Source organism: Anas acuta, chromosome 3, assembly GCF_963932015.1.
Source record: "Anas acuta chromosome 3, bAnaAcu1.1, whole genome shotgun sequence".
Taxonomy (NCBI): Eukaryota; Metazoa; Chordata; class Aves; order Anseriformes; family Anatidae; genus Anas; species Anas acuta.
In genome coordinates, this window is record NC_088981.1 from 39168138 (window position 1) to 39192030 (window position 23893).

At 38.9% G+C, this 23893-nt stretch overlaps 1 long non-coding RNA gene across 2 annotated transcripts in view; it reads left to right on the forward strand.

Annotated features, from left to right (window-relative positions):
* Positions 1-13989, forward strand: part of LOC137853880 (uncharacterized) — a 38658-nt gene extending 24669 nt beyond the window's left edge. For both annotated transcript variants that reach the window (XR_011094789.1, XR_011094790.1), the window contains exons 4-5: positions 13340-13472; positions 13753-13989. This is a non-coding gene — a long non-coding RNA (uncharacterized lncRNA). The remainder of the gene's footprint in view (positions 1-13339; positions 13473-13752) is intronic.
* Positions 13990-23893: the final 9904 nt, after the last annotated feature.

Below are 23893 nucleotides of genomic sequence, written 5' to 3' on the forward strand. Positions count from 1 at the left end.
TGGGTGACTTGCTCTGTACTTTGTGAGGTCTGACTGTTGCTGCTGAATGCTTGTGCTGGGGACAGCTGGGACAGCTTGCTTTGCAGAGCACCAGGATTTTTCTTGACTCTTATTTGCACTTGGCGAGGGCCCCTGGTGAGCACTGGTGCTGCTGCTCCTCATATTGAGTGAGGAAATTGAAATGTACTCGAATTAGAAACAGATGACTGGAATTTAGAGATGAGTTAAAACTGCTCTAAGCAAAGGGCAAGAGTGATATAATTAGTCTGGCTCGCAACTTGTTTGCTTATGGTACGTATTAGAGCACATTTTTATAGCTTTTAAAAGTAACAAAAGAAAACTGAAGTGGGTGTATATACAAACATAACTCTCAGATTTGAGCTTTACAGTTAACTTTTAGATCTAAAATGCTATAGCCTGATTCTCTGCTAGTCCAGGTCTTGCACAGGAATGGTTTCTCTGGAACCAGTAAGATGGTTTTGAACTAAGATGGGCAATAAGGGACCGCAGTGAAATTGCTTCTTCTCTGCCTGCTGAAAAAATGGCTAGCCCTTATGCTTTAATAATGAGAAAAGTGAAGTGAGAAAAGTAACAATCTCTTTCCTTAATTTTGAAATTGAAAAGATATAATTGATATATCCTGAAAGGATATAATGGATATAGCCATTTTAAAAGCTTGAGTTTGATGATGGACTTTTGCTCCTGCAGTGACCTCTTAGCTTTGTCACCAGTGCCCTTAAGGAATATTAAAATGAAAAATTCCTGAAGAAGAAAGTGGTCCCCAGTGTTTTTGGATGGATGCTTTGTCTGTTGCTCACTGTGCTCTGGGAACATGGTGCTGCTGACCTCCACCATGCTGAAGTGCTGGTAGACGCAACACTGAATGATTCATAGAGCCTTGGTTTTCAGAAGGCATTTAGCAACTGAAAACAAGAGTGAAACAAATCCAGTGACAGTTTAGTTCAAACGCTAAAGGCATCCCCTCCTCACCATGGGACGGTGGGTTGGAACTAGGTGATCTTTAAGGTCCCTTCCAACCCAAACCATCCTGTGATTCTGTGATTCAGACAAGAGGTTTTGTACACGGTGCTTGGTTTTTGCCTTGTCCTCCAGGGTCCTTAGCTGTTAGCTGAGATGGTTTCTGACTCAGTGTTTTAAATATTTTCAGTGTAAATGGGTACACTAAGGCTTCTGATCAAATGAACACAACTCTGCAGACAATTCCTGCTACACCTGCAGGAGATGGAGAATAATTTGTGCCCAAGTATAGCAGGACAGAGCTGTTTTATTGCTTCAGACAGCAAAATGTTCAGCATGTTCAGACTCCTTGGTTCAGCAAAACCTAAGAAGAAAGGGCAATGGAAGTGCAACAACCTGCATTTAGCATGTTCCCCAAAAGCCTCATCTTGTTTGGCTAAGGTCAGTTAATGGAGAGAATGCTGACCTCAGAAGTACTTGTGGTGGAAGAGGAGATGCAGGTTATTATCATACATGTATATTGTTTATTTTAAGACATGGATACAGTAAGTAGGAAAATGGCTCCAGAATTTCAATTTTTGTTCTGTAGGGACAATTTTGCCATATAAACCATGAGGGGCTGCTGCCTCTTAGAACTTTTTTCTTATATATGTAAAACATCAGGATGTGATCAAAATAGGTCAGGGAAAAAATGTTTAAAATACTTTGTAAAATCAAACTTTCTTTGCTTTCCAGGACTACAAAGAGAGCTTATTTAGTAGTTGTCTTTTAATTTGTTTTAAAATAAAAGCAGGCATTTTTGAAGCTTTAAATTTACCAAAAATAGCTGTCTATTACTGGACTGTTTTGCGGCTATTTTTCTTGAACTTGTTTTGGTAAATCATGAGAATTTTTGACATAATGGAAAAGTTTGAAGTTACCAATGTTTATGAAAAGCTTTGCCTTCTGAAGAACAAGCTCATAAGAAATACTGTAGTGCAAAATGGAACGAGTTAATGACAATGCTCTGTCATGTCTTATTTCCTGAAGTGAGCAAATAGTTGCATGCTGTAAGATGTGAAGTTATTGGAAGACTTCTGGTTTAAAAAAAAAAACAAATATGCAAAACTCAGATGGAAACTTGAGTGTAATTTTAGGACCGGCTCACTTTTTGTTGTACAGTGATCTTCACAGATCTTCATTAAAGCTCCAAGATGTTACGGCATAAAGAATTGTTGGAGCTAGTACTGAAAAACTATTAATTTGAAGTATTTCTTTGAGAAATGATTTTTTCTTGAATTTGTTCTATTTCATAGGAACATAGAAATGCATGTCAGCCTATCAGTGTTCCAGAGGCATTTAGATAATGCCCTTGATAATATGCTTTAACTTTTGTTTAGCCCTGAAGTAGTCAGGCAGCTGGGGCTAAATGATCCTTGAAGGTCCCTTCTAAGTGAATTATTTTATTATGAATCTTTTTTTTTTTTTTTTTTTGGGGGGGGGGAGGGGGGGGGCGACGACTTGTTTCTTCCCATCCTTTGAAATGTCTTTATTATTTAGTAGTGTGCTTTATTTTTAACGTTATGAATTAACTTTTTTTTTTTTTTTCAAATATTTCTAGAACAGTTATACAGTTAAGTCTCTTGTTTGGAATCTGTTGTTTGTTTCTGCCCTTGCAAAATATTTTTTTATTTTTTTTTCTGATCAAGCTTCTGCATAGCAAAGGAATAAAAGTTCTTCCAGTCTGCATCTTCAAATGTCTCTGTTCTAAGAAGGGTGTGTGTCTATTTGGTGTGTGTGTGTGTAGGGGAGAGGAGTTGTTTCTGCCCTTGAAGTTATAGGGGTTTTTGTTAATTTATGGCAGGATGGCTTTATGGGCTACTGCACAATGTGACTGGCTGCAGCTACCCATGAGCATCTGGGCTACCTGCATGTCTCTGATGAGTAATGAGGAGTCAGTGTTGCAGCTTCTCTGGGAGGGAGAGGGGAGAGTGATTGAGAAAGAGTGGTGGGAAAGTGGGGATCAGAATCTGATCTTGATACATGATTTGGCTGTCTGGCTGTCACTGAGGTCACTGACAGAAAACCTTCATTTGAATACCTGGAAGTCAAGCAGCCACATTATTTGAAAAAGGCCTTACTGTGTTGCTGAAGCTTTCAGCAATATCAGAACCCTTAAGTTTGCTTTAAGAAGTGGCTTTCATCTGAATCCAGGTGGAATTCCTGTAGTATCCCCACCTGCACAAAATCAACAAATGCACTGAGCCTTCTAAAAATATTTCTGCTTGGGCAGGGGGGACAGAGATGATAAGTTAAAGCTTGTTGCTGCTGACACAGTGTGCAGTCTCAATATTCATCTGCCCAGGGAAAAGACATTTGGCTGGGTGTATTGCAATGCTGCTTGGTGGGATTGCTTGCTTGTCCCCTCTGCCTTTCTGCCTGTTTCCCACCCCATTCAGTTGCAGGAGCTGCCAGGTTATCCTGATCCTAATATAGCTGGGACTGTTGAGGAGAAAGCTGTACTGCCTGATTTTGTTCTCTGCCTGGACTGCCTGGCAGCTTTCATGGCCTGACACAGCTAAAATTGCCCTACCCTCTGTTAGGGAAATGCTGGAGGCATCATCAGCTTTAGGAGAGATTTTAAGTGTCTGTTGTGCTGATAAAATTGTGTGAAGGAACCTTAAAAATGCACAAGATCTGTGTGCATGGCTATTAAGATCGTTCCAAGTAATCACAAATGTTTGACATGCAGGAACTGCCAGTTTTTGAAGTGCTGTTTTGTTGTTGTAAAATTATAATAAGAAATGACTGTCTCCATAACCTTCTCTACAATTGAAAGTACAATTAACAAAAAAAATAATCAGATTTTCCAGTTTGTTGCAATGAAGCATCTGCAAAAATACTCTGGAGGACGTGATGATAACCACAGTCTGCAGCTGTTGTGTTATTGAGGGCTGATCTCAGATCTGCGGTCAGTGCTGATTTCAATTTTTGTACTTCATGTAGGGATTCAACTTTTACTTGTGAAGTGTTATTCCAAAACTTTGCATCCGCTCTTTGAATATGGAATGAATTTGTGAGTCTAGAAATAAGTGTTATAGGTCATATACTAAACAATTCTTAATTAAAAATTTCATCACTATGCCACTGCTTTTTTTTGTCCACAAGATCTCCAAAACAGAACATAATTTCAAGTAATATTTCACTATGGTTTAAAACATATTTAAAACTCGTTGCAGGATGTGCTTGGAGAAATATTTTTTTGAAGCAGTAGTGACTTCTTACCATTACTTACCAGACTGGAACATAGTGGCAGGGTGCTTTCCACCTGAGAAATTACTCTTCAGTTTTTCATAAGTATTTCTGTAATGATGGAGCTCAGACTTAAGGATCCCTGAACAAAGACAGCTTTAACTCAACCTTGTACAATTAAGTGTCTGGGTTTGTAGCATTACTAATGATGATTACAGTGTTACAATTGATCACGGGAAGGCACCCAACAATCATTTGGCTCCTTTTGAGAATCTCAATCCTCATGCATAGCTTTCCACTAGGAAACATCTGTTCCTGAGTGGTCTGACTTTGAACCTCAGCTTCCTATCGCATCCGATGCAAAGATGTCTCCTGCTGGTGCTTATTAGAGAAGGAGAAAAAAAACCTATGGTTGGTTAATAATGCCATGCTTTGGGGATTTCACTTGTCATCTATGGGGTCATGAAAAGGAAAACTTACCCGTGATAAGTTATAATGACTCGTTTTTTTGGGTCCTCTGGTCTTTCTCTGAAGCACAGGAGACTAACCACAGTAAAAGATGGGATTTAGGCAGGCTACATTCTTTCTTTGAGTGGCATTGCATTTTCAGGGGTCTGGTTCATGTTTTCTTGCAGATGTGTTTGGGTCTAAGGCTGTCAGCTTCTGGGTCAAATCTCTATTGATTGTCAGGGTCTATTGGATTTTTTGTCTTCTGTGCAGATGCACTGGACTTAATTCCTTGAATAGGTAGAATGCTAGTCCTATTCAAACTGAGGTAAATTAGGTGTATGGTTGCAATTCAAATATGAAAACTTAATCCGTAGTTTCTAATCTGATGTTGCAAATCAATTAAACGCTTTACTACAGCATGTGTATACTGGCGTCCTCTAAGTCTGACCAATTCTTATTTTTCTGCAAATATGTTGTGAAAAATACCTTGCTGGCAATCCTAATTTCTCTGGTAATATTGCTTCAATCCTCCAAGATGTTTCTCTTAACATAGTCCGAAAAGCCCCTGAGTTGTATGAAAAATAGTGATCAAAATTTTTCAGTGCTCTTGGGGTGTGTGTGTGGTATTTGTGTGGCGGTGGAGGATGGACAGCTTTCCCAGAAGAAATGAAGAAATGATGCTATGATTTTATGGAACTGTCAGCTACAATGTAATAGAATTTCCAAAATATAGATTCTGATCATATAAACCAGGAAGTGAAATTCTACTGCAAAGATGATAATGTAGAAGTTCAGAGGAACTGAGAGAAAGCAAAAAGCTAGACTTCATGATTTTGAGTCTTTTTATACTTCTGTTCCTCTACAAAAAAGCTTTTTTGTTGGAATTCTAATAAATGTTATACTCTCAGGTTATACTTGCATGTCTGGCAGATCAGCATCTATTTGAATTTGACCTCTGATCTGGAAGGGGTCTTCAGTATAAAAACTAAATGGAGTCTAGAATCAGGTAAGCTCAAGTTAAATGGAAAATATAATGATGTTTGTGGATAAAGTCTGTTCAGTCACTGCAATGCATTGGTACTTAAATGCCCTTTTAGAGCAAACTCATTCTATTACTGCTTTATTTGTATAGGTGTATTTGAAAGTGATTTTGAAAGAAAGAAAACTGCAGAGTTCAGTTAAATTTCTAGCATAGACTCTGATGCATAACATGTGAAGATTGAAAGAAAAAATGGGTTCTTTGAACCCTGTGATTAGAAGTAGAGTCCTTGGTGTCTTCTGTTTAAAGAACAGCTTCTCCTCTAATATATCATTGCTTCATCAAGACTTGAGAAGATGAGAATACAATGTTGGAGGAATGTAGCATGAGAAAACAACAAGATTATGAATTGTTTGCATTGTAGAGCTACAATGATGGTAGGAATGGAGTGGAATAAAGAAGACCTGGAGCAGATGAGGACCAGAGAAGAAAGACCTGAAATCAGAGTGCAAAGCCTTTATGGTATCAAATGTAGACAGACTGCAGAAAAACAAAACCTACAGAAGTATTTTCTTTCATTTTTTCTGAATGATGCACGTCGGTACCTTTTCTCCAGTTTGTGTACTGTGTTCACACCTCTGGGTGTTTGTGCTCCTACCACCTGCAAATGGAAGTGGTTGATAAGGGCTATATGAGAATGTGCACGTAGCAAGTAGCTGGGCCAGATTCACTTGGTCCATTGTATTCATTCAAAGCTCAGTGTAAAAATTCCATCTGTGTGTAATTGTTACTTGATTTCCCAATTTCTCTCTTTCTGGGGAGGGGTGGGAGGGTTAAACAGATTAGGTTACTTATACCCCCACCCTGTTATCTGGGCGCGTTTAACCTGGGCGTCACTGCAAGTATCTGAAGTGAGCAGTGATTGGGCTTGCTGCACTGGAAGCAATTGCTAATATCCAGTTTCCTTTTAACACTTCAGAGATCTTCAGAGATTAATGGATAATACAAGCCTGCTTGTTCTTGTACAACAATCAATGCTCTTTAAATTTTATGTAGTATTGCACCAGGAAGGCAGAAAGAAGGAAAATCACTATTTACTTCTTTAGTCAGTGATAATATTTTTTTTATAATATTCTTTATAAGCTCAGTGATCAGTCTTTGTGTACTACTTTATTACACCTCATTCTAGATTCTTCCATGCCTGTGCATGTCTCGGCTGCACTGCACCCCTTGCAGGCACATGGTCTGCAGAGGACTGTGTAAAGGGTAAAATAGAACAGAAGTTAGCACTGTAGTTGTAATCTCTAGGAGCTTTTCTCTAACCACTTATTAAAGAAAAGGCACTGTCCGTTGATTACTAAGCATAGTAAATACGAGTGTCTAATGAATGGCTTTATTTTGGAGATGTAAAGAATCTGCAAGACTGATTCAAGGTTTTTATGTAGTTAGGATTGTGGATTTTAATGTAGTTAGTGTTGACTCACCTATATTCTTTCTGAAGTCTGAGACAATTGCAGTGACTTGGAATCAATAATTTGTGTTTCATATCCCTTCCTAAGAATTTGTTTCTACCATCGGTGTGATGTCTCTATTCTAGTATCTCATGGATCACTACTGGTGCTTGAAGAGTAAGCCAGGAGTATTAAATCTATTGCAAAATGGTGGATTCTACCCCCAGATATTTTTGTTTTGAAAATCACTTCTCTTACTCCTCTAACATCCAGACTGAGCGATTGTGAACAGCAGAGTTACTAGTGGATGTATGAGTTATTTAAACTGATGAATTATGCAGCATAGCTGGGTAATTTTTTTTGCAAGGTAAATTCTTAGTCACATGTACTTTTTTTCTCCTACTGTAGTTCTCTGCTTTGCACACAAAGGTGTGCTGTACCAATTTGTGAAATTGTGAAATAGACCTTATTGTGAAATAGAGAAAACCAAAGATTGTGTCTCTTTTGTTCTTGTTGAGCATGCTAGTCCTAAGTAGCTAAACATCCTTTTCTTGATCATAGGAGGTCAAATCCTGGAGCAGGCCTTGCCTAAGGAAGAAAAGTAATCTTAAGTCATTGAGCTGAACTTTGGATTTTGTGAGAGAAGTTTCTTGTTTTGGTTCATAAGATTGCTGAAATCGAAAAGAGTCTTGGTACAGTATAGGGCTGAATAACAGCTTTGAGATTTGGTCCATACGAATTTCCTGTTTAATGAGTGCTGGGCGTGGCCACAAACTTTGTTACATACAGCACACACAAGACCAGATTTGTGTTCTGTCTTACAAAGCTGAGGCAACTGGAGATAGTCCTGGATTTTAGTGGATCGGCAGAAGCTCCGACAGGTGATGGATACTAATGTGTATCCATAGATCATGAGTTCCCACAATAACTAACGCACAATACTGCAGCTTTACTAGGATAGCTGGAGCTTAAATATAATTATTGGTTTAAAAAGCTTTCCCCTGTTGACTTATTTCTGATATACATAATTTTGAAGATGTGGAGCAGCAAAACGTGATTTAAAATGTCAATTTGGAAATGACTCTGCAAGCTTTGTGGCTTTTTGAAATACAGTAAAAAGAGCACCTCACTGCAGTATAATTTTTACACCAATAAAACAGGTTGAGTAACTATTCTTAAAAAAAGGCTTTGATCCAATTACAAAAGTTACCCTAGACATTTAAAACTGCAACTGGCATAGTCCTTAGTCCAATAAACATTTAAACAGAATCTACAAAGAATAAGCCTAGGAGAAACCATCATCCAAGCAGATGCTTGGCCAAAGGCTCAGCATGCAGAGGGATTTGGCAGGACTGGAGGAATCTGTCTTGTGCTTCTTGCAAATGCCCAAATGTAGAAACTCACAACCTTTCCACTCTACTTGGAGGTATTGGGTGAATAAAGCTCTGACAATATATACAGGATGCACGCTGTTCCACACTTGCATGGCTTATTCTAGGACACGGCAACTGTTTCTTTGGGGTTATCCCAGGCTGATTGGTGGTGGATGGGTAGTGGTTAGGGTGAACAATCTCTCTGTAACTAAAATGTCTCATTCACATTTTTAGTACTAGTGGCTTTCTTTCAACAGACTTTGTGTCTGCCTTATTATTTCTCGTATGTGTTTATGGGAATATTAATGGTCTAAAGTAATATCTGACAAAAGCCAGTGCCTGTGCATGTACACACATGCACTGTCTTCTTCTTACAGATATGTCTCCATCACCAGAGGAGATTAGATTAATGTTACTTTGTTCCTTTTTGGAAAAATTATACCAATGTTTCCTACCTCACTGCACTTTTTAGACTTATGGTGCCTGCTGGTGGTGTGAGCAGACATTTGAGTCATACAAAAGTAAAACATTAGGAACTGGTCTGACATGTAGGATTATGCTACTTTCAGGGTTGCTGGAGACCTTTTCAGTTTAAAACTTGGGAAATGAACATTCTAGATCTCCTTACAAGTTGTTTGATCACCTGCATGAAATACAGATAACAATCAGGTCATAGTAACAGCCCAGGAGAACACCTGGAACGTATTTAGTCCCAGATCTTCTCTCATTTCTCAGTTTTATGTGTTTGCACTGTTTGCTCTCCTTTGGGCTGTTGGAGCCATATGAAATTGCTGAAGCTACCTATGGAAAACCCAATCCATCCCTGCTGACTAGAATTAAGATATCTCGTCTAAATATTTTAGATGGTTCTGTCTGGTATCCTTGCTCCCCTTTAAGTATTTTAAAAGTTTTGATCATGTTTTCCACTGCTAATCCTTTATACTAGGATGAAGATAGCTCCATCTTTGGACAGCAGTAATAGTATGGTCAGCTCTGGTCTGTCATAAAAGACAGGTGTGGTTTCCTACTAGCTGGAGGTGTTCCAGGGCTGTGAATTGAATTTACATAGCATCTTCCTCTGTCCACCTTCTTTGCAGCATTTCCTCTTGTCTAACTTTGATTTCCTGCCTCACTTTGTCTGAATTGCCATCTTTGACACTTTTTCTGATGTGCTCTACAACATGTTGGAAGCTAACAATAAAAAAAAAGGAACAATGTTGGGTAAACTGAGACTAAAAGATGGTGGCTGAAAAGTCTGCTGCTACTGCATATTTTGCTCAAGCAGTGATATATGTATAGAAAGGGACCTTTTAGTAGGTGTTGGCTTTATCACCACCTAAAGGATCAGGTGACGATAGGACAAATAGGGCCTCAGGCTAAACTGTCTGAATGTAAAGTATGGATTATGAGGTGCTTCAGAGGAGCCATACTAACTTGGCTGAGAAGGGTCCCTTCTTCCTCATATGGGCACATTACGGGTTTGATTATGAATAACAAAATAACAGCACTGCTGTAAATGTAGTGCACCACACAGGACTCTCTCATGTGTTCCACAAGCAAAAAATATTGAAAGCAGGTGCATTGTGTAAAAAAAAAAAAAAAATAAAAAAAATAAAGTGGGAGAACAGGGGAGAATGCAAATGTTGTCTCCTTGACCTATTTTGCACCTTCAGGTGATTTTTGTAGGCAGAAAGTAATATTGACTCAGGCTTTCTTGCTCCTGTACTGGTCATCAAATATATAGGATGTACTGAAAGCATAAGAAGGAAGAAACTGGGTCAGTTCTCACATTTTATTGTGGTTGAGAAAAGTAAAAGAAATCAAAGAGGAATAGAGAATTAAAGGAAATGAGGAATAAATAGAAAATTGCAGAGAGCTTAAAGGATAAATGGCAATGGAAAAGAGGGTAATATTAGAGATGGATATAATGAACGGATGAGAAGATCCACGTTATTTTATACACCATTTACAGTAAACGAAGGGATTTGTTAAGCACTGCACACTCCTCTGTGGGTATATGCTAGTAGGTACTCTTGTCTCTTCCCTATCCCCTCACAGGAGAAAAATAGTCAAATACAGATTTCTGGCAAAATCTTCAGTATGACTCTGAATAGAATATTTGCTTTTGTTCTCTTTTCCTGTCTGAATTTTAGCGACGTGAGACCTCTCTGCTGTGAATGTCAGACATGGGTAGCTGAGTCATACTGAATAAAAGGGAAGTGTATTTGACCTGCCATTGTTAGAGTGCCCTCATCACAGCTGTTTTTGTTACCCATGTGAGGTCTTTCCTTCTTTGCACTACTATTCCTGTCTAGGTCTGCACACTTAATTATCTTGAAAGTTGGTCCCATTCTGTAAACCACTTTAAACATTCATGGTCCAGAAAACTACACGTAAACCAAAAGTTTAGATGCAGATACTAAAAGGTGTACTCAATGTCCTACTTGTATAAATTTCACTGGGGGGTCAGAGCCCTGTTGTGGAAAAGCAGCATCAGTAAATACTGAGGTGGCATTATACTATACCTGAATAATCCTGAGAAGCTGAGGGCAGAGCTAAATGAGTTCTGCCTCTTTCCTGACACCTTGCAGAGTCTTAGGTCTTGGGGACCAATGACCATCACTTTAGGATCCAAAGAGGAAGCGAGTGAGGTGCAGAGGTAGATCCCCCTCCCACTACTGCAAGCAAGTCCCACAGTGAGGTCTTGTTGCCATTAATTCTGGAGGGACTTGTCTGTGCTTATAGCTGTGTCCCTAGGAAAGGACAAATAATGATAGAGCATGCAATAGGGTGTGCTATTTATGCTGTATGCACAATATTTAAAGAAACAAAACCTTGCTTTTCTGTTTGATGCCAGTGCATGTAATCTATGCCTCCAGCTGGGAGGAGTTGAGGAAGACCACCAATAGGCAATACTAACCCAAAAGTTACTTGTACTTGTGTGCAGTTTGCCATGTAACAGTGCCTGTAAAATATTGGGTAGGCAGAACAACTGCTCCCTTGAGAGAAATGAAGAGGATGATGGAGATGAGTCATGTTATTGCTACACAATACTATTCAGTTTGTTTCCTTCAAACTGATAAGTAGAGATTTGGTCTGAAACACAAAAAGTGCTGTGAGAAATTAAGATGAGATGTTACATAAATGTAAGAAAAGAATGATTATAATATTTTTAACCTAGCAATCTTCCCTTTGGGTGCTGTGCAGCAAAGGGTAATGAATATAACTGACTAAATCTTTAAAACAATTTTTTTGTTCATGCTTTGTAAGCCATTTAATTCCCCTCCCACCCACCTGCCTTTTTGAAAGACTTCAAGGGTGCAATGATGTAAAATTAGCTGCTGAATCTTTGGAAGGAAGCTCCAGGAAACAGATGATATGCTTTCAGGCTAGACTTTCAAAACACTTCGCCAGCAGATCAGATTTATTCTGTACTGGATATTCAAAAGGGAAATAGTAAATTATGTTGCTGTGTCCCTTGGCTGAGGAACAAACTATTTTGAATTGAATGCATTATGCTGGAGTGGGGAATGCAGTATTTCTCTGGGGTGGGCTATGGCTGAAGTCATTCACTTTGTCCTAGATTTTGGAATGAGCATCCAGAGAGATGATTTCACGTAGCTCTGTAATGACATTTGGAAGAAGCTCCTTCAGGAACGCTAAAAATATCCTGCTCTTTATCCTCTTTTTTCCTGTTCTGAAGCGGTCAGATTGCTTGACAAGGAAGAATTTTTTTGGGGAAAAAGTTGGAGGTTTATAGCCTTGAATCTATATTAGGGACACAGGAAATTGCTGCCAAGAAGCATTTTTACACCTTCAGCTGAAATGTTATCTTCAGTTCTGTATTCAGAGCAGCCTTTGTTCTTTCCTCAAGTAGGTATGCTAAGGACAGGGTCTCATGTTTTTCCATGCATTAGTAACAGCTGTACTCATTTGCGATGTCTCTTCCTTCCATGTAACATGACAGTGGATATACTGAATCATTGCATCATTATCAGGAAGGGGTAGCAGTTCTGCATACTACTTCTGCCCTTACACCTCTAAACACAAGTACAGACGTATAGAATTGCAAATCTAACCACTGATTCTGGGCAGATTTCAGAGTTCGTATGGGAAGAAAGTATTTATTCCTCCTTTGAGGTAACAGACGGTGTGTGAACACTAGCATGTAGATCACCATGGATCCACTTAGCCTGCTCTCCTGTGCAGGTACTGTAAGTGAACATAAAATTCTATGTAACGGATATGTATACATTGAGGTATACTGACCTAAGGAACAGTTTGTCTTGCTTACTTTTACTTCAAATCAGACTATTTCCAAAATTTTGGAGGCCTATATTTTCATCCTCTTAGCATGTAAATTCATGTCCACTCTGATTTTGATTTTAAAAATCTCACAACTGTTTAATATTTACAATTTTTCTGTCTGTGCTTTGACTCACATAGAAATAGCGACCAGTTTTTCTTTGATATGAATACTTGAATAAATTCTTGTGACTCCATTTCTTGATTTTTCTGCTGTCTGGAAACAGATTAATGGGTTATGAAGACAGAGGACTGCTGGAATCACCTAATCAGATCTCTTATGTAAGACTTCCTTGAATTATTTCTGTTTGAAACTAGAGGAAGTCTTTCAAAATACAATAAAGGCAAAAATCTTCCAATCAATTTTAAGTAGAGATTTCCTTTTAAAAAAAAAGTTGTTTTGAATTGTTGCATTTTAGAGAGTTATTCAGTCCATAATGTTTTTAAGGTGGTTCTGATCATATTTTTAAATAACCTTGCTAATATAGTTGATTGGCGAGCAATAGGATTAGGAGCACCAATGTTTGCTATTTGAGACCTTTCAACACCTTTTGCTCTTCTGTCCTCCCTAGATACCGCTAGATACCCAGCTAAGCAAGGGACTACAGTGCCATGGTAGTTTGGAAGGGTGTATGTATTGACTGCTCAGATGACAGGTGAAACTGCTGCTGCTGCGGGTTTCTGTCTGACTTTTCTTGAGTGGAGGTCAGTAAAACCTTAAACCAACTTCCTCCTTGTCCCCCTACAACCCTCCCACCCCCCCCAGCTTGATCTTGGAGGTTTCTGTCCAGCTTTCAGACTTGGAATTGACCAGTCAATTCAAAGCTGGCAGGGAAGGGACATACAGAGGGGAATGGACAGATTGGTGATGGTCATGTCTAAGCCTCATTTCCTACAATGTCTGTCTAACAGCTGGTGAAGTCCTAAAAGCCAGAAGTGTGAAAGACTTATTAGTTTTAATTATGTCTTTGACTTGACCCCACAGATTCAGATGTTCCCTAACTTTACATTTCATTGGAGGTGTAAGCTTTGCACCTGGCTCCAGTTCATGGAAGATGTGAGCATGATGAGCTTTGGGACATTTATGTATGGACTTTGTACATTAAGAGCTCTTTAATTGCATTGTCCGTGTCATTTTCTGCCAATGCAGGATGACTTTTCCTCTGCATTTTTAATGGCAAGTGGAATATTGTATCTTCATAAATTTGTTTTCAAAGCCAAATGTGTTGTATCATTTCATTTCTCAAATCTAACAAATTGAGAATTCAGTACCACACGGTCATGGTAGACACAGAATTTCACAGACATTAAGATGTTTTATGGCTTTTAGATTTGCTGAGAACTATAATTGTAAGAGGCACCAGACATTGAGCATGCTGCTATGTTGCTGGAGAAATTATTCCTCCAGGTCATGGGTGAAGTGAAGTGATGAAGCAACAGAGTTAAAGGAGTCAACAAGCATGCTGCCCATTGGCAATTACTTTTGGACTGAGGCTATAATGATTTTCTGTATGTTACTAAAAAGACTTTCCATCTTTATTATAGACAGAACCAGCAATAATAATAAGAATTCATCCCATTACTGAAGGTAGAGTCTATTTGGCCAGTTATCAACATTCATTTAAATTCCTCTGCTGGAGATTTAAACTGGCACAAGCAACTATTGCTGAGGTCATAAGAGTGAACTGCATTTCTCTTGTCCTAAGATGGCTAGCCAGTCTGTTGTGCTGCGTGCATACATGCTTTTTATACAGTACTGTCTATTGTTGCCGGTGTCGATGATCAGGAACATTCTTGCCCAAAGGCAACAGGCTCTAGGAATGTAAGCTCTTCCATGAGTCTTTGCCTTTTTCACATACACAAAAGTAATAATAGCCTTGGCTAGCTTATGCAAGGCACTATTAAAATCAAATATAGAACACTGAACTCACTTGTTGGAAGTCTGATTATGAATGGGAACTTGATTAAAAAATAGTTGCTGTCATATCCAAAATAACAGAAAGAAAAATAACTGTTTCTGTCACTGCTGTTAGATGCAACAGGATATTTAAAGATCTACCACTTAATCCAGTGATAGAGAGAGAGCCATGTTAACAAGAAACAAGTGCTATCAACTTCTTTCATATGTTGACTTAGAATTCAAGTATGAAAGTTGTCTGGTGGCTTGAAAGGGATTATGCTTATGTGAAATGTGTATAAAGATGCCATTTTGGATTGGGTCCTATGTGTACCCAGGTAATCCACACTATGAATAAGATACGTGGAAGGGTATGTATGTTCTGAAGCATATGTAGCAAATGTGATCTCACTTTGCAGTGGTCCAACACACATTACCCCAAGGAACAGGAAATTGTGTTTTGTGAATTTTGGATTCAAACAATCTTTCAAAATTGAAGAAAAAATATGGAGTTCTTACATTGGTTTGAGGCCAGACACATGAAAATTTATGATTGTAAACAGGTTGACCTTTCCTGAATCTTGCTATGTTGGGTGAAGACACTAGTGTCCCTACTAGCTCAGCATGGTCTATCACTGAGAAACTGTGGTGTGTGTAGTTCTTCCCTGGTAGATAATAAGCCGGCTGCCTTTGCTTGCAGTTGTGCTTGTGTGGGTCTTTCAAGCTTGGCATATCTTTAGGTCAGTAACTGGCAGCATGCAGATGGTGCTCAGCACTGCAAGATGCTTCCATTTTCAGCTTGCTTGGCTCTTGACAAAATGAATGCCTGTCTACAACTTAAGCATCTCATGATTTCTGTTTGACATCCCCAATAAAGTTAGATCTCTAGAAAATCTGTCTCAGAAGTTTAGGTTTGACTTTCAGACCAGCATTAAAACACTGGTGTAATTCAGGAATTATTTTTTGGCAGCAGGAACCATAATGCATACCTCTGCCCTGTGCTTGTGCAGGTGTCTGGGTGGTTTGGTTTTCAGATCCTGTTTGCCACACAAATGTGATGCGTGCTGTTAGGGCTAAGCAGTATGAAGGTGTGAATGAGCAGCCCAGAGCCAAGAGGGACTAAGATGACTCTTGCTGTATTGTTGCTGAAGATGTAACCACAACTTCAACTTTGTACTGCTCCTGGTGTTTAAAAAAAAAAAAATAAAAAATTTCAGAAGTATTTCTCTCCCCTTGTGTGGTGGCTATTAGTGGGAAGGCCAAATGCAGTTTAAAGGCAGTGTATAACTTAAAAATATTTATACCTTGAATTTGCTAGAATTACAACTCCTGTTCAGATGTTGTCCTTATAAAGAAGTGAGGGAAACAGAGATTGGATCCTTCCAGACAGTGACAAACTAATTGAAAGGAGGACATTAAAAATAATTTTATCAAAGTAGTATCCCCCTGAGAGAGACCCTGCGGGGGTCTCTCTGGAGCTTGGTTTTGTTGAAAATGTACGAAACCTGGATGATGCATTTTAAGTTGGTAGATAACACTCAAACTTGAATGTGCTGAGGAACTAGAAGTTCAAGAAATTTCCTTGATTAATTTCCTTGATTAATCAAAGAAATACTTCAAAGAAATGGGATACAGTTCAGCAGGAGTAAGTATAGAGGTAAGAGGATTTGGGTAGGAAGCAATACAGATGCAGGACAAAATGATGTAGGTAGCTGTTCAGCAAAGAGCCTGGTGCTGTCATGGCTCAGCAGCTGAACAGGAACTAAAAGTGTCATGTTATTGTAAGGAGGAAAAAAAGCAAATGCTATAGAGGGGTGTAAAAAGACAGCTTTTCAAGCTGTGTAAATTGAGCTTTCTGATTTCACATTCCTCCTGGGTTCCAGTTCTGGATGCAGAAATGGGTCTGCTGGGCAGAAGAACTAAAATAGAGGTTTAAGGGGATGAAAAGCAAGCAAACAAAAACCAAACCCAACAACTTGCATGTAAAGACTGAAATAATTAGGCTTTCTTTACTTACATAAGAGAAGAATGAGAGAGGAAATCATAGTTTTCAAGTACGTACCAAGCAGCTGTGAAGAGGAAAGAATCAATCTGATAACCATGTCCCTGGTTGTTAGAACAGGAAGTTAATGGGCATGAGCTAGCGCAAGAAAAGTTCAGATCAGTTTTTCATACCTTTAAAGACAGAATGATCATAAAGGACTGGTACAAATTGCCAGGGGAAGCTGAAAAGGACCTCCAGTGACAGAAATCCTAATAGATTAGACAAACATCGGGCAGGAAAGGCATGGGTAGAGCTCCACTTGCCTTGGGGGCAGTGGAGTAACCTGTATGACCTTTTGAATTGTAGAGCCATAGAATGGTTTGGATTGGAAGGGACCTTAAAGACCATCTAATTCTAACCCCATGCCATGAGCAGGGACCTCCCACTAGGCCTTTCTCAAATCCCCATCCAATCTAGCCTTAAACACTTCCAGACTTGAAGACTTGTATGGGTCACTTTTTCTGTTATTCTGTAATAGTTGCCTAAAGTCTGAGCAGTGACGTTATTGTCCAGCTGAACTCCTGGAAAAGTACTGCTTCATGTGCATTTTGACTGAGATATAAACTGCTACTTTACACAAGTTATAGCTGATGCCCCTCAGATATGCTGATTCACTGGAGGTATCACTTCTGGACACCTATTGACACCGTGTTTTCATTTGACAAAAGCAATAATGTTGCATACAGGGAAACAGAGAGGCAAAGTGTTAATAGAATGCTTTCTTTCAAGACCAAGTAGAGCAAAAATGAGTGTATTACTAAAAATTTCCTTATAATATGTATATGTATTATTCTGGAGTCAACCTAAGATTAAAAAAAATCTGTGTTCCCAAATATTTGTTTGCTTTGTTGTTTGTTACCACTTCATAAAACTAATAACATATATCAAGCTAGCTGTAATTCTATTTAGCTTTGGGATGAAGAGTATTAAATAGTGAGGCTCATAGTTGTCACAAATATTTGATTCTTGAACAGTCCCAGACTGATTTAATTTGAAGAATTATTTGACTATTGTGCTTGCATTTTGTATATATTATATCCTTGCTAAACACATATTTTTGGCAGCCGTATAGGATAACCTCTGTGTGGAGGCTTGATGCTGATCTGAATAAAAATGGGATACAATCCGTCACGTGATATTTATTATTGAATCTGGAGTATGAGATGCTAAGGCTGATGGGCCCTGCAATATTGTCTCAAGAAAAAGGTATGTGCAGGGGATGATTTGGTTAGACATGGAAGAATACCACACATATGTGCTGTTCCCATCTTAAAATGAAAAGGCATAACATATCAAGGTGGGAAGAACCTGGAGAGGGGAAGAACTGGAGAATCCTTAATGATATATTCAAATGGATTTTCATTTATCATCATTTTCATGATAAAGCATCTGAATCTACTACACACCAAAGCATGTTTCCAGGTTCTGCTATATTTTCCACGTATTTCATCTATGCAGAGTAAAGTTCCCTAGTTATGGCACCTGCAGTAAATTTCTATTGCCTTTTTGGGCTATGTTTTATCAGAATAAAGGTAGATTTGCTATACTAAATTCTTAGTATGCTTCTCCTCCACAGTCCATCTCATGAGGTGGTCAAGTGCCAGAAGGAAAAGGGTTGGTACTGAAAGCTGGTGAATGTGGTGGTGTATACAATGTGAGAGGCAGTTTGATGGAATACAGCTCCTTCAAGGACTCTTCCTTATTGTTTTTAGAGACACCAAAATGAAGGATATTTTATTATTTTCAAATATGTTGTCTCTTCTCCCCTTTCGTATGTTTGAGGTCCCTTAGGAAAAGAAAATGGTACAGGACCACAAGAGAATAGCTGGCAGCTTAGTATGTATCTGTAGTTTGCAGACTGTGTGTTGCTGGCTTCCCTTTCCTTACCCTAGAAACCAGAATTTCAGTTTTTTTTTTTTTTTTTTTTTTTTTTTTTTTTCCCAGAATGCAAGCAGATTTATGCAAACCTTTTGCTCATTTATCTTGTGGTTACTTAATAATTGTAAGGCATTTTCTAAGACAAGGCCAAAATTTAGCTAGTTCAATGAGTTTGGATGAACAACAAGTGGATCTTTTAGAGTTGGCAGAACAGGAGCTGCATGGGGATTTGTTTGCGTTGATGTTGCTGTTGAAAGAGCAAAGATGCCTGATATGCCTGGCACAAGAGTCTGAAAATATATGAGAAAGCTGCTATCGCTTAACCTCAGAAGAAAAACAGAATTACTATGTTGACTTTATGAGGCAAGTCTATTCTTACAATGACAGCTGCAGGAAACCATGATGTGGCTTTCCTCACCTCTTCAGATAGTCTTTTGACTACTGAGTTGGAGTTTGTTTACTTCTGTCTATTGCAAATTGGGACTTATATTTTTTATGAATGTATGTTTTAGCCTCATGTCTCCCACCTTGCACTGGGCAAAACACATTGTGTGTAACACTGGTGAGGATAAACGATCCTTGCAAGTAGTTAAAAACCAGTGCTGCACCTTCCTCCCCACCAAAGTCATTAGGTGATGATTTGATTAATTAGTTTATTCATCTGGCCAGTAATACTCAGATAAATGTCAAAGGATCAGACTCTTCTAGTTATTATAAACAACTTCAAAGGTTTAATGTGCAGAAGAATCAAGTCTTGTAATAAGGCATCTTTCTCTGGAATAGATGTAAGATTTTCTATTGAACAAAATTCTCTTAGAGAATAAGTGTCTCTGCCTCAGAAATGACCTTGTGTGCCTGGCCCATGGAGCAGCAAATTTCTTATATGAGGAAAGATGCAAGATATCTATGCCATCACTAGTGACCCAGAAGTGTTTGGAATGTGACAGATAACAGGGTTCCAAGCTTCTGTGGAGTGGGCTCAGCAGTAGTGGGGTCCTGGCATGGACAAGGTGGTAATGGCTCTGCTTGCATCTCTCCTAAAGCTGGCTGCATCGGGAAGGTCCTGCCACTGGTCAGGCAACAGATTCCCTACAGAGGTTCCTGCTTGAAATCCATAGGATGTGGCCACGTTTGTCTGTCATGCTTGCTGAAGCTTCAGGGAGTTGCCTCTTCCATTGACCCAAGATCTGTTGATCTTTCCAATCCTTTTTTTTTTTTTTTTTTCCCCTCTCCTTATTGCCTCCATCATGTAAGAAATCATGTTTCTCAAGCATGTCGATGAAATCTCTGTGGATGAGACTTGGACACCTCTCTTCAAGCAGCATTGTTTTATGGTGGAGTTTTATAGATATTCCTGAAATGAGTGAAAGAGCTTATGGCTGTTAAGCCTATGTAAGGGTTTGTGAAACTGCTCTTCAAAAGTTTGTGCGCCAGTTTTTCATCTTCAATCTTAGTACAGTTGCCAAAAGGCCCCTGAAATTCAGGGGGAAGTTCCCTGTGGTTCTTCTGCTATTGTCATTTTCTAATATCAACTTTTATTGCCTTCCTCTGAATCTTGCTTACTTGATGGCCTGCATGATTAGACCTACACAGGCATTTTGTATTTCATAATGAAACACAAAAGGGGGGTGGAATCCAGCAATAATAAATACAGCTGAGCAAGTTCTTAAACACAGCGCACGTTTTCTGCTTTAGAGATCTGTGTCATTCTGAGACTTTGGCAGATGCACCAGAAACTGTGTGAGTTTGTGTACCCCGCTTTGATATGGGGAAATATTGCTGGGAACATATTACTAATGATACCAGAGCAGTAGTGCATAGCTGATATGCACATCTAGTATTGGATTGGGAAACGGAAAAAAGGTTGCAACTTTTTCAAACTATATACATTCTAGTTTTTCTGCAGGTATATTTAATGCAAAACACTCTTGAAATCTAAATGGAGATCAGCAGATTTTAAGATGTACCTGACCTTGCTGCAAAAAGCTTACGCACAATGTGGTTTTCAAAAGCTTCTACCAAGCTGCAGATTAGAGTTGGCAAGTCTTGTTCATTCTGCATGAGGTTTTTTCACAAAGTAAGGAATTGGGCTCGTATCTAAAGCATCATTAATAAAGCAAGGTTATATTATTATTTATTATACTTATTATACTTATTTACTTACTTGTCTGTAGATACCAAATAATCAGGAGTAATTAGTAATTATTTTGAAAACAAAACAAACAAACCACAAAACCAAATCCAGGTCATGGATACCTCTTAAGCTTCAACTGAGCATCATGGAAGTAAATGGATTTTTAGAGGAACAAAGAAAAAAAAAAAGATATATTTTCGCATACACACAATCCCTCTTCCTCTCTGCCCTTCTCCCACTGTCTGCCTCAACCTCCCTCCTCCCTTCTTATAAAAGAAAAGAATTAGGGATATATTATGTGAAAACGGAACAATTTCCTTCAAGATCTTGTGAGTCTTCTAGTTGCTGAGAAGATGAGTAGATTAAGGCACCATTTGTGCCAAAATGGATTCTAGGTAGTTCTATTGACCTCTGTGGGAGGTCCTGTTTCTATGCTTAGATTTATCCATATCTACTTTGGGTCCAGTACTTACCAGTTTGTCTACTTGCAGTTTGGAAAAATATTCTGATTGCAACAGGGGAAAGAGAAGAGTAGAGGCAGTATCTGAAGTGAAGAAATAGGCCAACATAAATTCCTAAAAGTCTTTTGATAATAAATGTAGATGGCTAACATCCATGTGCCTGTCCTGGTGAAGGATTTAGCTGTTACTTTTCTTTTTTTTTTTTTTTTTTTTTTCTTTTCATTTCTTTTACATTTCAGTAATAACAGTTGCGAGTGGATGTTGCCTGTGGTGCTGTGCAGGACAGGGCCAGTACCAAAGCCATCACCACTCTCGTTGCAGGACAGGCCAGCACAGTGCCACTACAGCAGTGCTGCAAGTTTCACCCCAGAATTCTGCAAGTTGGAACAATTCTGAGGCATGGTTCACACCGCAGGATCAGAGCATGGAAAAAAATATTCAGTATACATAAAGATAATTCAGTGCAATCTGTCATCTAGGCTTTTCTGTTTATTAAAGGGAGAGTGTAAAAAATAAATACCTCTCTTGCTGGGAATAATTATCTCCAAATTTGGAGAAACGTAATTGAAAATCCTGAGCAAGATTTTCACTTTAAATAAACTTAAGTTACTTTTCTCTGTACTGTTGGTGGTTTCTCTAAAATGCGTCACCACTTGCTGGATTCTTGTGGCTGAGAATAAAGTTGATAAACTTGTAGATTAGTGATGTGAGAGATATATATAATGTTGTATGCACGTGCACATAAATGTATACAGACACTGTACAAGACAAGTTTCATGCAGTCAGTTCTGCAAATAATTTGCAAGATTTCATTTCTTGCTTTACTGTAGTTATCAGACTGCTCTGTCAGATTTGCCAGATTGCTGCTTACCAGTGAACACTTTGTTGTGACATCCAGGTTTATAGTTGTGATCCTTTCATTTCCAAATATTGCCCAAAGCCAAACTAAAGTTTAAGAAACTGCACAGCTGCTTATATTCAAAAATTTTGTTGGAGTGGGAAGTCTACCTTTCCTACCATGTGTTAGGTCATGAAAGTGCTGTAATTATGGTGCTCAGCCATTTTTATGTTGCAAAAGGTATGTCATGCCGTGGTGTATGCTGCTATTATGATAGTATGAAACTAATTTTGGTAAATCTCTGCATCCTCCGTAATTAATTTTGTTTGGAGGTATGGATTTATTGCATTTGCCATCTTCTCATGTTACAGCTGGAGGTGGTGGTGGTGTTTGCCATGTGGTGTGGTTGCAGCTACCCAGCTGCTCCAGTTAAACATGGACTGAATTTGCTCTTACATAATATAAAACATAATGTGGCTTTTTTTACACCACCTTTGAATCTCAGGTCTTCAGAAGAAATTGAAAACAAGTCTTGCATCTGATTTCCTCTGCCCAAATACCTTTCCACCAAGAATACATCAGGAAGTTAGGAGCAGGTGAGCCTTTGGATAGCAAGGACAGAGCTATGAATATTGGAAACCAAAGAAGGGGAGCTTAGGGATAATTTTCCCCTTTGTGTTCCCAGCAAACATGAAACATTGCACTCTTGAAGAAATTAGTTCCACAACTGATTGTACCTCAGTGATCTCTCCAACTCGATGAAAACAGTACTGCTGTGAGGAGGGTGCTGGTCTCAGGTGAACAGTGATAGGATATGAGGAAATGATCTCAAGCTGCACCAGGGAGGTTTAGATTGGACATTAGGAAGAATTTCTTTGTGGAGAGGGTGTCTGAGGGTTGGAATAAGCTGCCAAAGGAACTGGTGGAGAACCCATACCTGTCGGTATTTAAGATATGTGGTTGTAAAGCTAAGGGACGTGGTTTAGTGATGGAATTCAGTAGGTCAGGTTGATGGCTGGACTTCAAAAAGACTGGAAGGTCTTTTCCAACCAGATTTTGATTCTGTGAAATGCATTTTGCTCTTTAACATGACCTGTGGGTTATATGTGGGAAAATACCTTGTGGGATGTTTCTGAATTTTATGCACTTTGAAAAGGTGTGAAAGTTATGGTTATAACAATGCCTGTGTGGAAACCAGTTTTGAACTGGGTGCCACCTAGATGCATACAGGACTGCTTTAATGGCAGATGGCTGTATGACCCTGACTTCTGCCCCTACCAGAGGCTCAGAGCAGTTCTTGTGCTTTCTGTTGTGAATCTTAATGAAAGAAATCACAGCTGGGACAGGTTATGAGCCTTTCTACAATATGGGTCCTTGTCCTGTTAGGGCAGCACGGAGAGGGCTTATTTTGGTAAGATCTTTGTACTTTTACTTCAATTCAATTCTTGGATGTGAGGTCGCAGGCTGTCCCTCTGAATTTTACTCATAGGCATGATCAATGCAGTATTGAAAATTTTTATTTCAATGGAGTTGCCTGTGTGAGTCTTTGAAAGACCAGTGCTGAAATGCTTTCAGTTGCCTATTCTCCAAAATGGAATTTTTGTTTGCTAGAAAAACGAGTAGGGCCGCAGATGCAGACCTGAATGACGGTGCTCTTACATGGAGAGACGGAACAAAAAAGATTGGCAGAACCAAAACAACAAAAGGCTAAATTTAAATCTGCATTACTTTATTCAAATGGGTTTTGATATATTTACCAGCAGCTTTGAAATGTTGCCAGTGGGCTGTTCAAAATAATAACAAACAGTAGTTTCTCCCTTAGAGTTCACATAAATAATAATAAAAAGAAGCCCCTCAACATTGAGCCTAGGATT